This window comes from Macaca nemestrina, chromosome 3, assembly GCF_043159975.1.
Source record: "Macaca nemestrina isolate mMacNem1 chromosome 3, mMacNem.hap1, whole genome shotgun sequence".
Taxonomy (NCBI): Eukaryota; Metazoa; Chordata; class Mammalia; order Primates; family Cercopithecidae; genus Macaca; species Macaca nemestrina.
The window spans coordinates 86,047,626-86,062,756 of record NC_092127.1 but is presented as its reverse complement, the minus strand read 5'-3'; the positions used below and the strand labels follow the sequence as shown (position 1 = coordinate 86,062,756).

Sequence of the window (15,131 nt, the reverse complement as noted above, 5' to 3'; positions counted from 1 at the left end):
GACACTATAAAATATGTATTTTCAAAGTGACTAGAGACAATTTTTTAAAAATTGGAGACATGAGAAGAAAAAACTACTTGAAAGTATTGCAAAATAATTAAATAGAACATCTAGAAAAAACTTTAAAAGTTACTCAACTAAAAAACCCCACTAAGTACCCCAAATAGCAGTCTAGACATGGCTGAAGGAGAACACAGCAAAGTGGTAGATATGAGGAAATTATTTAAGAGCATAGCATAAAAAAATGAGGTGGAAAATGAGAGATTTAGATGACGGAAAATATCTAAAACACAACTAATAGTAGTTTCAGAAACATAATTGAAAGAATGAAGAAGATACAATATTTGAGAAAACTGGCTTCAAATTTTACAGAATTGATTAAGGTTTTTATTGATTTGGACACAGGAAGTCAAATGAGTTCTAATCAGGATTAAGTAAAAGTACACACTTAGATAAAATGTTGAGAAACTATAGACTACCAAAGGCAAAAATAAAATCTTAAAGAATCTAGACAGAGAAAGAGATTAATCATAATGAAATAAACAATAAAGCAGATTCTCAATTCTTAATAGCAACAATAGAAGATGGAAGATAATTAAAATCTTCAAAGTACAGAGATAAAGAAGTCATTCAATGTTGAATTCTGTAGCCAGTTAACTGTCACTCAAACAAAAGACAAATGAAAGATATTGTCAAACAAATACATTTAAGAACATATGCCATTTTTTACTGGGGAAAAATCTACTGAGAGATATGCTTTAGAAATATAACATAGAACCAAAAAGGAAGGATCAATGTGCAAAGTAATCGGTAAAATGTAGGTTAGTCTAAACAAGTATTGGTTGTGTAACACATTAATAATGAAAATTGTTAATCAGAAGATATAAAGATAAGGCTGTGAGGTGACATGAAAAGGTTGGCAATTTATTTCCACACCAAAACTCCCCCCTAAAATTGCACAAAATACCAAAAACAATCATTTTAGTACCCGGAAAACTCATCAAAGACAGTTATCAAATTAAGAGCATTTATTCTTAAAGTGTTAGGGTTTTTGGTAGGATTGGTAAAAGTCTGAGCCCTTCCTGACTGGGGATGCTCCCTAATGTGGTTTGGCTCTGTGTCCCCACCCAAATCTCATCTTGAATTGTACTCCCATAATTCCCATGTGTTGTGGGAGGTACCTGGTGGGAGATAATTGAATCACGGGGGTGGTTCCCCCCATACTGTTCTCATGGTAGTGAATAAGCCTCACAAGATCTGATCGCTTTATCAGGGGTTTCTGCTTTTGCATCTTCCTCTTGCCGCCACCATGTAAGAAGTGCCTTTCACCCCCGCCATGATTCTGAGGCCTCCCCAGTCATCTGGAACTATAAGTCCAATTAAACCTCTTTTTCTTCCCAGTCTTGGGTATGTCTTTATCAGCAGAATGAAAACGGACTAATATACTCCCATCCCTCTTTTCATCCCCAAGCTCAGTTGGGAAAAACTGTAGTTTTACCAGTATGAAGCTAGATGTAAAAACCAGCAGCTTTCCTGTTAGGGCTGGGGGCAGGAGTGGATTTGGTATGGAGTAGAGGGAAGAAATCAATGGTTTTGCCAGTTAAATATAGCAGAGTGGTTTGGGAATGAACAGAGAGAATCGCAGCTTTACTAGTCTGAAGTTGCAGTCTCAGTTGGGGAAGTGGAAGACAAGACAAAAATTTAAATGAGAGATCCTGAGGGTCAATAGGTGCAGCAAACCACCATGGCACAGGTATACCTATGTAACAAACCTGCACGTTCTGTACAGGTATCCTGGAATTCAAGAAAGAAAGAGAGAGAGAGAGAGAGAGAGAGGAAAGAAAGAAAAGAAAGACCCACATGCAAGGCTAGAGTTTCCCAATTCCAAGTTCCAATTCTCTCACTGAGAAGAGTGGCTCACTGTGCCTAAACTGTTTATACAAACACTGTGGTTTACTCTGAACAGCTGCTTTCCTTCTGGGAGTCTGGAATTCTGGTACATGTGAAGGAGAGTAATGTCCATAAAATCCTGAGTACTTAGTCTCTAATGAGACTCTGGTCCTGGTAGACGACATTGCACATGTGTTGTCAAAATTTCATGCTGGGAAAGAAAAACACATCCTTGTAACTCCACAGGAGGTGATTCTGGGAAGTTTGTGCCTGGTTTCCTCCAGACTTTACCACATACGCCTTTTTCCCTTTGCTAATTTTGCTTTGTATCCTTTCACTATAATAAATTAAAAACCTGAATATTACTTAAAAAAATGAGAGATCCTGGAAAGGAGAGAGTCATAGACAGTTTGAGATAAGTTCTCCACACATATATGGCTGATTGGAAAAGTATGGAAGTGTAGGAAAGACTCAAGAGAGTATGACAAAAAGTAAAAATGAAGTGAGACTTGAGTATTAATTGCAACTTTGAATGCATTCACCCACCCACCCACAGATTATTTGGCAGAGAGTGTAAGCCTTACTAGCTTTAACATGTCTCTCCAAAATCAAGCTATGCAACAGACACAAAGGAAATTCCTAGAAAGACAGGCTAAAACAATAATAATAATAACAACAACACAATATAAAAGACATCACTGCTGAAAACCACTGGGCAGAAGGATTACACAGTACAAGTATAGGCCAATTACCAAAACAATAACAACAACAAAACAATCACAAATAAAAACCAAATCCAGATTTGCTATAATGTATAATTAAAGTGTTTAGTTTTCAATTAAAAATTATTAGACGTGTAAGGAAACAGGAAAATATGGCTCATATTCTGGGGAAAAAAAGCAGTGAATAGAAACTGTCTGAATTCAGATATCAGATTTAGAAAATTTTCAAAGTATATATTATAAATATATTCAAATTAAAAATATGATAACGTTCTGTCTAATAGAGAATATGAATAAGGAGACAGAACATATTTAAAAATAGAAATCTAGAATTGAAAAGTACAACAATTAAAGTGAAAAAATCACTAGCGAGGTTCAATAGCATATTTGACCTTGTGAAAGAAAGTATCAGTGAACTTCAAGATAGACCAATAGAGGTTAATCAATCTGAAGAACAAAAAGAAAAAAGGATAATAAACAGATCCTCAGAAACTTATGGGATACCATCAAGAGCACTAACATATGCATAATGGGAATTCCAGGAGAAGAGAGAGATAAGGGGGCAGAAAAATATTTGAAAACATGTCTGAAAACTTCAAAAATGTTATGAAAAACAATCTTCAGATATAAGAAGTTCAACAAATCTCAAGTAGGATAAACACAAAGAGATTCACACCTAGAGCCATAATTATCAAATTGGTGAAAACCAAGGATAATAAAAAAATTATGAAAGTAGCAAGAGATGACTTATCACATACAGGAGAACAATAATATGATCAATACTGGCATTTTTATCTGAAAAAAAGGAAGGCTTATGAAGCAACATTTCAAAAGTGCAGGGAAAAATAACTGTCAATCAAGAATTCTGCATCCAGTTAAATGATCCTTCAAAAATGAAGCTGAAATAAAGACATTTCCAGATAAATAAAAATAAAGAGAACTTACCCTTGATAAAGAAACACTAAAGAAAATGCTTTTAAGATAAAAGGACAGAAAACCAAACACTGCAGGTTCTCACTCATAGGTGGGAATTGACCAATGAGAACATTTGGATGCAGGGTGGGGAACATCACACACCAGGGCCTGACGTGAGGTGGGGGGAGTGGGGAGGGATAGCATTAGGAGAAATACCTAACGTAAATGATGAGTTAATGGGTGCAGGACACCAACATGGCACATGTATACATATGTAACAAACCTGCATGTTGTGCACATGTACCCTAGAACTTAAAGTATATATATATATATAAAGATAAAAGGATATGACACCAGATGGCAACTTGAACCTATAAGGAATAAGTGGCACTGGAAATGGTAAATAAATTTGTAAGTATAAAAGATGTGTGTGTGTGTGTGTGTGTGTGTGTGTGTGTATTCTGATTTAATCTCTTTTAAAAAACCATATGATTATTATAGGCAATAACTATACCAATACTGCTGAGTTTATAGCATAAAAGAGGTACATTGGACCAAAGTTGCTATATAACACTGGAATTAAGTAAAAATTATTAAACCAAAGTAGATTGTAAAAAGTGAAGATGATTGATTATTATAATCCCCAAAGGCACTTGGGAGGCTGAGATAGAAGTATTGCTTGAGGCTAGGAGTTTGAAACTAGCCCAAGCAACACAATGAGACTCTGTTGATATAGTTTGGATATGTGTCCCTGCCCAAATCTCATGGTGAATTGTAATTCCCAAAGTTGGAGGTGGGTCCTGCTGGGAGGTGAATAGATCATGGGGGCAGATTTCTCATGAATGGTTAGTACCGTCCTCTTAGTGCTGTCCTTGTGACAGTGAGTAAGTTCTTGTGAGATCTCATTTAAAAGTGTGTGGCACTGACCCTTGCTCTTTTACTCCTGCTTTCACTATGTGACATGCATTTGCCTTCTGCCACGATTGTAAGCTTCCTGAAGGCTTCCCAGAAGCAGATGCCTCTACGCTTCCTGTACAGCCTGCAGAACTGTGAGCCAATTAAACCTCTCATAAATTATTGAGTCTCAGGTATTTGAAAATAATGCAAGAATGGACTAATACAACTGTCTCTAAAAAAATTTAAGCAAAATTACCCAGGTGTGATGACACATGCCTGTAGTCCCAGCTACTTGACAGGCAAAGGTGAGAGGACTGATTGAGCCCAGGAGTATGAGGCTGCAATAAGCTATGACCATGCCATTGTCTCTTAAAATAATAAGCCCCAAAGAGGCCGGGCATAGTGGCTCACACCTGTAGTCCCAGCACTTTGGGAGGCCATGACGGGTAGATCACGAGGTCAAGAGATGGAGACAATCCAGGCTAACATGGTGAAACCCCGTGTCTACTAAAAATACAAAAAATTAACTGGGCGTGGTGGCAGGCACCTGTAGTCTCAGCTGCTTGGGAGGCTGAGGCAGGAGAATGGCGTGAACCCGGGAGGTGGAGCTTGCTGTGAGCCGAGATCATGCCACTGCACTCCAGCCTGGGCGACAGAGCGAGACTGTCTCAAAAAACAAAAAAACAAAAACAAAGAAAACCAAAAAAAACAGCCCCAGAGAAACCACTACAACAAAAAGCTGGAAACCATAGCAAAAATCAACAGAGAAGTTGAAATAGGGCACTAAAAATACTTGGTTAACATGAAAGAAGCAGTAATGTGAGAAAAGAAAAACAAAAAGATATGACACATGGAAAACAAATAACGAAATGTTAAATGCAAATCCAGCCATATCAATACTTACGTAAAATGTGAATGCACTAAAATCAAAAGGCAACTATTACCATACAGGACTTTAAAAAAACAAGATTCAGCTATATGGTGCCTACAAGAAACAAACTTTACATAAAACAAGCAGGTTGAATGTAAAAGGATAGGAGATTAGAAGATATATGCAAATGGTAATTATGGGTGAAAGAAGAAAACACAAGTGTTTTCTTGTTTTTTCTATATATATATATAAATATAATTTTTTTAAACCTATAAGTCAGTTTTATTGTCTGTAAAATGGGGATAAAAAATTATCTCTTGCCAATATACATAGGTTTTGTTACAATAAAATGAACTAGTGAGCATGAAAGAATATTGCAATCTGTAAGATGTTCTCCCAGGAATTCTTGCATTCTAGGAAAATCAGAACATTTCTGGTAATAGAATTTTTGACATTTTGAGGAAAGATTTTTTAAGGATATATGCAAAAAGAACACATTCTCTTCTCTAATTACATCATGGATTCTCTTTTTGCATTGAGATTTTGCTTGAATATCAATAGACAAGAGAAGGGGGTGGTTCAAGCACTTGTCTAGTGAGCGGAATGCTGACAGGAAGCAAGGAGCCGGAAGGACACTCCCTGTGCTTTCGGTCAGGGGCCCTCTTGGCTGGTGTCAAGGATTTGTTCTCAGTGACAAGACAAATACAGAAATGGAGAGTGATTACAAAGTTCTGTAGCAATTTGACACTGTATCTTATAAAAAGTAAGTATCAGTCTACATCAAATGGGAAAACAAAAACTATTGGGTCCTAGTCTACTAAGTTAGTCCCTAGGTGACAAAATAATCTGTACAACAAACCCGCATGACACAAGTTTACCTATATAACAAACCTGAACATGTACCCCTGAAATGTACCCCAAAATAAAAGTTTTTTTTTAAAGAAAGAAAGAAAAACAAAACAAAAAAAACACATCTGTTTCTTCATCACAGATAATTTGAGAAGCACTAGTGTCAGGAAAAAAGAATAATAAACAATATGTATATTAAAACCTCACCAGAAAACATATATGCAGTGGGATATCTTTTTGGACATTAAAGAAATGTGAAAAATCACACATATATTCCTAAAGAACTTGACTATATTATATATGTATGTTTATTTAGAATATTAAATTGAATTAAGTATTAAATTTATTTTTTAAACACTGGTATAAAGGAAGGATGTTCTGATTAAGAAGGATAGATAAAGGGCAATTACAACTCTGAGTAGAGAAATAGTAAAATGCCCAGAAACAGACTGGCAAAAGCTATGGAGTAATTAATCTCACAAAAGGAAGCAGAATTTATTAATATAAATAACAAAGTATTGCTGATAGTTAAATAATTATGAGTTATACTGAATAATTATTTTATATTTTAAAATAGCAAAACCCAAAACAAAACAGTGTGGTAAAGCTGTGGTGAGGTTTGTACATTTTAGGAAGGAAGCCTTGGTATTTTTACCTCATATGGTTTAATGATAAGAAAAAATTTAAAAAAAGTTAAAAATGATTTCTCTGCTGCTTAAATTCTGATATACATCTACTGCGTGGTAAGATATGAGTTTAGAGTCATTGTATTTTTTTCGTAGTTCCACTAATAAGAATTTTTTTTTTTTTTTTGAGATGGAGTTTCGTTCTTGTTGCCCAGGCTGGAGTGCAATGACATGATATCGGCTCACCACAACCTCCGCTTCCCAGGTTCAAGCGATTCTCCTGTCTCAGCCTCCCGAGTAGCTGGGATTACAGGCATGTGGCACCATACCCGGCTAATTTATTTTTTTTAGTAGAGACAGGGTTTCGCCATGTTGGTCAGGCTGGTCTTGAACTCCTGACCTCACGTGATCCACCTGCCTCAGCCTCTCAAAGTGCCGGGATTACAGGCGTGAGCCACCATGACCAGCCAAAGCTTTACTTTCTAAAAATTATATTAAAATTGATATTTCTCTATTATCTAATCATAAATTACATCAAATATGCTGTTTTGAATTTTATTTTTCCCTTTAAACATAAAGACACACATTCAATTCATTGTGCTAGATAAATTACCAGTGTGATCACAAATTAAGAAATCTAATTCAAAGATTTTGGCATACAAGGAGTCCTGAAAGTGTTAATAACTTTTGATGCAAAGATAATTTTATGAAAGTAATAGAAGACCAAAAAAAAAGTACAAAACAATTATTATGTAAGTATCTTCCTTTTTCTGAATCACCCATGATTACTTTCTCCACCAAGCAAAAACTGACTGCATACTTATCTGTCTCCAACCTGCCCAACCTCTTTTCCTAAACCTCCCCAGCCTCTCAGGACAGACAGGCTGCTACTGTACTTTGTGCATTCTGCTATTTTTAGCAAGAGGCCTATTTTGTCAGTGTTGTCTGAATACGTATTTGCCAACTCCCAGACTGTCAATCACTTATTTATTTATTTATTTAGTCTCTTTTCTTGTACTTCCCTTTTCCTTTTCTTTTCTTTCCTTTCTTTTTCCCTTTCCTCCTCCCTTCTTTCTTTGGCTTATTTTTTTTTTTCCTTTAACTCCCATTCACTATTTCCATGACTGTCAAATAGTAGATTGATCCTTTAAAATACTCCTTTTAAAAAATTTATTGTACTTTAAGTTCTGGGATACATGTGCAGAATGTGCAGGTTTGTTATATAGGTATACATGTGCCATGGTGGTTTGCTGCACCCATCTACAATATATCTTATAATAAAAATGGAAATACGCAGGAGACGTGGCACATGGGGTGAGTGGGTTGCCGAGTGCATGGTGGCAGGGTGCTCCAGGGTGGCCAGTGGGGCTAAGTGCTGTGTATTCCAAGCATGGCGGGCTTCCTGCCTTCCTGTGTGGCAGACTGTGGCATCAGGTAAGAGCCACTCAGTGCCCACGCTGGCTCCTCCATGGCCCTGCTCTCAGCCCCTGGCATCCAGCCCACACCTGGAGGTTGAGCTGCATCCACTGCTCTGGGTCTCAGCCCTGTGACAACCTCAGTAGGTATTCCAAACTTGGCTATGCAGGCAACACTGAGCCATAGTTTACTATTCTTTCATGCATTTCTATCAGAGAGTCAGCAAAGGTAGATGACAAAGCCCAAAGGAGAATGTTGAGGGGAGTTGATGACCTTGACTTTTTAAATACAGGATGAAGCCATTGATAAATCTATGTATGCTACAAAGTGGTCAATATGACATGGAATCACTGAAGACTGCGGTATTATGGAAAGGTTCATGGAGCAAGTGGTTTTTAAATATTTTTGAGCAGAATCTGAGGACCATTATTTTTTAATGACAGAACTTCCACGGAATACACTAGAAAACAGAGAGCATTTTTGCAGAAATTATGTTTGAATTATTTAATGTACTAGGATTCTACATTGCAGTTCAGGAGGTACTGGCCTTGGTGGCATCTTGGACATCTCACCAAGTGGGCGAATGTATGTTAATGACTATAGTAATTGACAAAAGAGATGGAGTCACCCATGTTCTCCCAGTTGTAGAAGGTTATGTAATTGGGAGCTGCATCAAACACATCCTGATTGTAGGTGATATTGCGTATTTCATCCAACAGCTGCTAAGGGAGAGGGAAGTAGGAATCCCTCTTGGGCAGTCACTGGAGACCACAAAAGCCATGAAGGAGAAATACTGTTACATTTGCCCTGATATAGTCAAGGAATTTGCTAGATCCCTGGAAGTGGATCAAACAGTACACAGGTATCAGTGTGATCAACCAGGAGAAATTCATAATAGATGTTGGTTACAAAAGGTTCCTGCAACCTGAAATATTTTTTTACCCAGAGTTTGCCAACCCAGACGTTATGGAATCCATCTTGAATATTGTTGATGAATACAAAACTGTCCCATTGATGTGCATTGTCCACTGTATAAGAATGTTGTTCTTTCAAGAGGTTTGACTATGTTCAGGAATTTGAACCTCAACTGCAGAGAGATTTGAAGAGTGGTACACGTCAGATTAAAACTCAGTAAAGGAGCTCAGTGGCAGGAGACTCAAACCTAAGCTTGCAGAGGTTCGGGTGGCAATCCATCACATGCAGCACTATGCCTTATGGTTTGGAAGCTTAATGCTAGCCTCAACTCTGGAGTTATTTCAGACTGTCACACCAAGAAGGCCTATGAAGAATATGGCCCCAGCATCTGCCACCACAGTCTTCTCTTTGGAGTAATGTCTTAATGTCTGCCTTGAAAGCATCATTTAATAGTGCCATGTTGGGGAACAAGTGTCCGTCAGAACCCAGAGAAGACCACCATTTCTAAATGACGTTTGGTGTTGATGTTTGAGCAGCATGCTTGCATCACCTAGTGCATGAGGCACAGTGCAGAGTCATTTCAGTAAAAGTCATTTCTTTATGTGTTGGCTGTTGTATGCCCACTCCTCCTTCTCTCACTCCCTTTCTTCATACTTCCTCAGTTTCCCTCCTCCTTTTCACTGGAGCTTTTTTGTTGACAAATACCATTCTCAAAGAATTCAAATGTGACTTTGAAAATTGTTAAGAGGAAAAGAAATTTAAAAATGGCCCAAAATAGTTCTCCCCCAGTGGTACAAATCCTTTTTCCCCAGCCTATTTTTATAAATAAAATGTTATAAACTTAAAATAAAAAAAAAACCCATTATTTACAGGATGCAATTAAAGCAGTGCATAGAGGAAAATGTATAGCTTTAGAAACAGGAAGAAAAAGTAATCTAAAATTGATAATTAAAACTCCCATCTTAAGACTCTAGAAAAAGATGAGTAAACCAAGCCAAAAGTAAGTAGGATGTATGAAATGCAAAGGTCACGGTGGAAAACGATATATACAGAACAGGATATCATTAAAAACAACCAAAGAAACCCAGAATTGCTTATTTCAGAAAGTCAAGAAAATAAATAATGTTTAGTTACATTGACCAAGAAAAAAGAAAGAAGACACTAATTCCCAAAATCAAGAATGAAAGAGAAATATCACTACAGACCTTACCCTTAAAAGGATGTTAAGAAAATGGTGTAATAACTTTAAGGTAAAAAATTAAAATAGAACAATTCTTAGAAAGACACAAATTACCAAAACTGACTAAGGGAGAAAGGAAAAAATATATACCAATATCAAGTAAAGAAACTGCATCAGTAATTTAAAACCTTCCTATAGAGAAAAAATATACTTCACTGGTGAATTCTATCAAACTATTAAGGGAGGAAACAATACCAATGTTACAAAAACTTTTTTCAGCAAATAGAGGAGGAAGGAAACTTCCCAACTAACTTTATTTCATTTGATATCAATATTACCCTGATATCGATACGAGACAAAGACATTACAAGAAAACACAGCTATATACCAATATTCCTTGTGAACCTAGACATAAAAATTCTTAACCAAATATTAGCAAACGTAATTGAGCAACATATGAAAAAAATGAAGTTTATCTCAGGAATGTGAGGTTGACTTAACATCCAAAATCAATGTAATAAACTATATTAAGAGAATAAAGGACATAACCATATGATCACCTCAACAGATGCAGAAAAGCATTTGACAGAATTCAACACTCATATATTTTTTAAAAATCTCATCAACTTATTAATAGAAGAGAACTTCTTCAAATGATCAAGGCATCTACCAGAAGCCTATAGCAAACATACTTTATGGTTAAAAAAAAAATCGAATGTGCTTCCCTCTAGATTAGGAAAAATGCAAAGATACCTGTGTTTACCACTTCTATTTTACAGTGCACCATAGGTCTTAGTTTGTGCAATAGTCAAGGAAAAAAAGGTATGGAAAAAAGACAACTCTTTTTGTTATTAGCCTTGTATACAGAAAATCCTGAGGAACACACCCACACACACACCCACATACCACACCCCCTCCCACATACCACACCCCCTCCCAAATTTACTAGAACTAAGAGAGGGGCTTAGCAAGTTTGTAGAGTATATGATCAATATACAGAAATCAGTTGTATATATAGTAGCAATAAACAATACAAAGATGAAATAAAGAAAACAATTCCAATCACAATAGCATCAAAAATAAATGTCTTAGTTTGTTTTATGTTGTTATAATAGAATGTCTGAGACTGTATAAAGAGGTTTATTTAGCTCATGTTTCTCCAGACTGGGAAGTTCAAGAAGCATGGCACCAGCATCTGCTTAGCTTCTGGTGAGGACTTTAGTAGTGCATCAAAAAATGGCAGAAGACCAAAGAGGAAGTGGGAATGTGCCAAGAGGCCAAACGCAAGGTACAACTTTGTACAATGGGTTGCTTTATAACAATCCATTCTCAGGGTAACTAATGTATTCCCACAGGAACCAATCCAGTTTCATGACAACAAGAACTCACTCACTATATGAGGACTGCACCAAGCTGCTCAAAATGGCAGAGTCCCCATGACCCAAGCATTTCTCATTAGGCTCTACCTCTTAAAGGTTCCAACATGATTTTTGGCAGAGACACTGAAACCATGGTATTCCACCCTTGGAACCCCAAACTCATGTCTCTCTTACACTGTAAAATATAATTATTCAACCCTAATGGTCTTCCAGTACCAATTCAAAGGTCAAAGTCCAAAGTGTCATATAAGGCTCAAGGCAAGTTCCTTCTAGCTATAAGCCTGTAAACTAATAATAATAAGAAGAAAACAAGTTATTTACTTCCAAGATACAATGGTGGAATAGTCATATGGCAGACAGTCCCATTCCAAAAGGGAGAAATAGGCCAAAAGAAGAAAGAGGTGACAAGCCTCGAGCAAGTCCAAAACTCAGCAGGGCAGACACTAAATCTTAAAGCTCCAGAATAATTCTCCACTCCATGTGCTGCCTCCTGGGCACAGTGGGGAGTTTTATCCCTAAAGCCTTGGGCAGCCCCACCTCCACTGCTTTGTTGGGCATAGCCACATGGCTGCTCTCACTGGTTGGAGTTGGTTACCTGTGGCTTCTCCAGGCTGAGGTTGTATGTTGGCAATGGCTCTATAGTTCTGGAGTCCCAGTGGTGGTCCACTTTCATGTATTCACTAGGCATTGCGCTAGTACAGGCTCTTTGTGGCAGCTCCAACACCCCATTTTTCTGCTCAGCATTGCCTTAGGGGAGGTACACTTGCAGTGGCTCTGGCCCTGCAACAAGTCTCTACCTGAGCTCCCAGTCTTTTCAGTACATTCCTTAAAATCTAGGTGGAAGCCACCATGCCTCCACTTCTCTTGTATTCTGCACATCTGAAAACCTAGTACCACATGATTATAAATGCCATCAAGGCTTACCGCTTGCACCCTTCAGAGTGGTGTCATGAGCTGCATCTGAGGCTGCTTGATCCACGACTGTTTGCCACCAAGGTTTATGGCTTGTATCTTGTGGGATGGCAGCCTGAGCCACACCTGGGTATGACTGTGCCATGGCTGGGGTGGCTGCTGAGGGCTGTGCCAGAATTTGGGGAGCAGGATCTCAAAACAGCTACACAGGGCAGTGATGCATGGGTCCTGTCTCTTAAAACCATTCTGTCCTCCTAGACCTCTGGAGAGGCAACCTCTAAAATTTCTGAAATGCCTTCAAGGGTCTTTAAAAAAATTATCTCAATAATTATCAACTGGCTTTCTTCTCTCAGTGCTAATCTTTTTAGTATTTCTTGTTCTGCTGCAACCTTGGATTCCTCTCCTGAAAATGCTCTTTCATTCTCTACCACATGGCCAGGCTATTAATTTTCAAATTTATGCTTGTTTCCCTTTCATTTTGCATTTCACTGAATGTAGTAAACAGTAGCTACACAGCTGCTCTATATTTTGCTTAGAAATTTCTTCTGCCAGGTACCCTAGTTCATCAATCTTAAGTCTGGCCTTCCACAAAACCTTAGGGCACAAAGCCTTAGATACAACACAGCCAAATTTTTGCTATGGTGTAACAAGGATGACTTTGTCTCCAGTTCTTAATACCTTGTTCCTCATTTCTATCTGAGATCTCATTAAAATGGCCTTTGCTGTCCATATTTCTATCAGCATTGTGGTAATGACTACTTAACCAATCTCTAAGAAATTCTAAACTTTCTCTCATCTTTTTGTTGTCTTCTGAGCCCTCACCAAAATTATCCTTAATGCTCTGTTTATGACAATACAGTCTTTTTCTACTCTGCTCCTTCAAACTTTTCCAGCCTCTGCCCATTACCCAGTTCCAATGAGGCTTCTGCATTTTCGAGTATCTATATAGCAACATCCCACTCTCAGTACCAATTTTCTGTCTTAGTCCGTTTTGTGTTGCTATAACAGAATACCGGAGACTGAGTAATTTATAAAGAGGTATATTTGGCTTGCAGTTCTGCAGGCTGGAAAGCATGACACTGGCATCTGCTTGGGTTCTGGTGAAAGCTTTAGTGTTGTGTCACAATATGGTAGAAGAAGGTTAAAGGGGAGTAGGCATGCACCAAGGGGCCAAGCATGAAGCGTGACCTCACTGTATAGGAACTCATTTTCATGGTAACTAATCCATTCCTGAGAGAACTAATCTAGTCTCACAAGAGTGAGAACACACTCACTAGTTTAAGAATAGTACCAAGCTGCCCACAAAGGAAGAGCTCCCAAGACCCAAACACTTCCCGTTAGGCCCCACCTCTTAGGCATTCCAACATGAGTTTTGGTAGGGACACTCAAACTATAGCAATAATAGAATAATTAGGAAAAAATTTAACAAAATAAGTGCAAAACCTTTGCACTGAAAACTAAAAAACATCACTCAGATAAGTGCCTAAACAAATGGAGAGATATATCATGTTAATGGATTATATGACTCAATATTGTTAGATGTCAACTGATCTACAAATTAACTGCAATTCCTGCCAAAAGTCTAGAAAGATTATTGGAAAAATTGACAAGCTCATTCTAAAATCATACAGAAATACAATAATATCTAGAATAGCCAAAACAATCTTGCTAAGTAAGAATGAAGTTAGAGTACTTAATACTGCCTTATTTTAAAATTCAGTGTAAAGCAAAAGTAGTCAAGACAGTATAGAATCCACATTAAGAGAGATAGATCGATCAATGGAATTAAGGGGAGTTCAGAATCCAACCCACTTTCATTTGATGAAAGTCAATTGATTTTCATCAAAGATGCTAAGACAATTCAATAGGAAAAAGATGTTCTTTCTATAAGTGATTCTATAAGAATTGGTTATTCATTTACAAAAAGTAAACCTAGATCCTTAGGTCATATATGGAAATTAACTAAAATGGATGATAGACCTAACTGTAAGAGCTAAAACTGTAAACGTCTAGGAAAAAATACAGGAGAAAATATTTATGACCTTGGACTAAGCAAAGGTTTCTTAGATATAATATCAAAAACATGATCCATAAAAGAAAAACTGATAAACTGGGACTTCATCAAAATGATGACATCTTTGCTTCTCAAATATTTCTTGAATAAATGACAAAAGAGGATTTTTCCACGATGGTCAAATAGGAACAGCTTTGGTCTGCAGCTCCCAGCGTGATCGACGCAGAAGCCAGGTGATTTCTGCATTTCCAACTGAGGTACCTGATTCATCTCACTGGGACTGGTTGGACAGTGGGTGCAGCCCAGAGAGGGTGAGCCAAAGCAGGGTGGGGTGTCACCTCACCCAGGAAGTGATGCAAGGGGATGGGGGATTTCCCTTTACTAGCCAACGGAAGCCGTGACTATGGTACCTGGAAAATTGGGACACTCCCACCCTAATATTGTGCTTTTCCAATGGTCTTAGCAAATGGCACACTAGGAGATTATATCCCACTCCTGGCTCAGCGGGTCCCACGGCTACAGAGCCTTACTCACTGCTAGTGCAG

At 37.7% G+C, this 15,131-nt stretch overlaps 1 protein-coding gene and 1 pseudogene across 3 annotated transcripts in view; one reads left to right on the top strand and one right to left on the bottom strand.

Moving 5' to 3' along the window:
• LOC105486334 (solute carrier family 9 member B1) overlaps positions 1-15,131 on the bottom strand; it is a 122,634-nt gene that overhangs the window by 50,126 nt on the left and 57,377 nt on the right. The window lies entirely within an intron of this gene.
• LOC105486333 (actin-related protein 3B pseudogene) lies at positions 8,355-9,526 on the top strand (annotated as a pseudogene).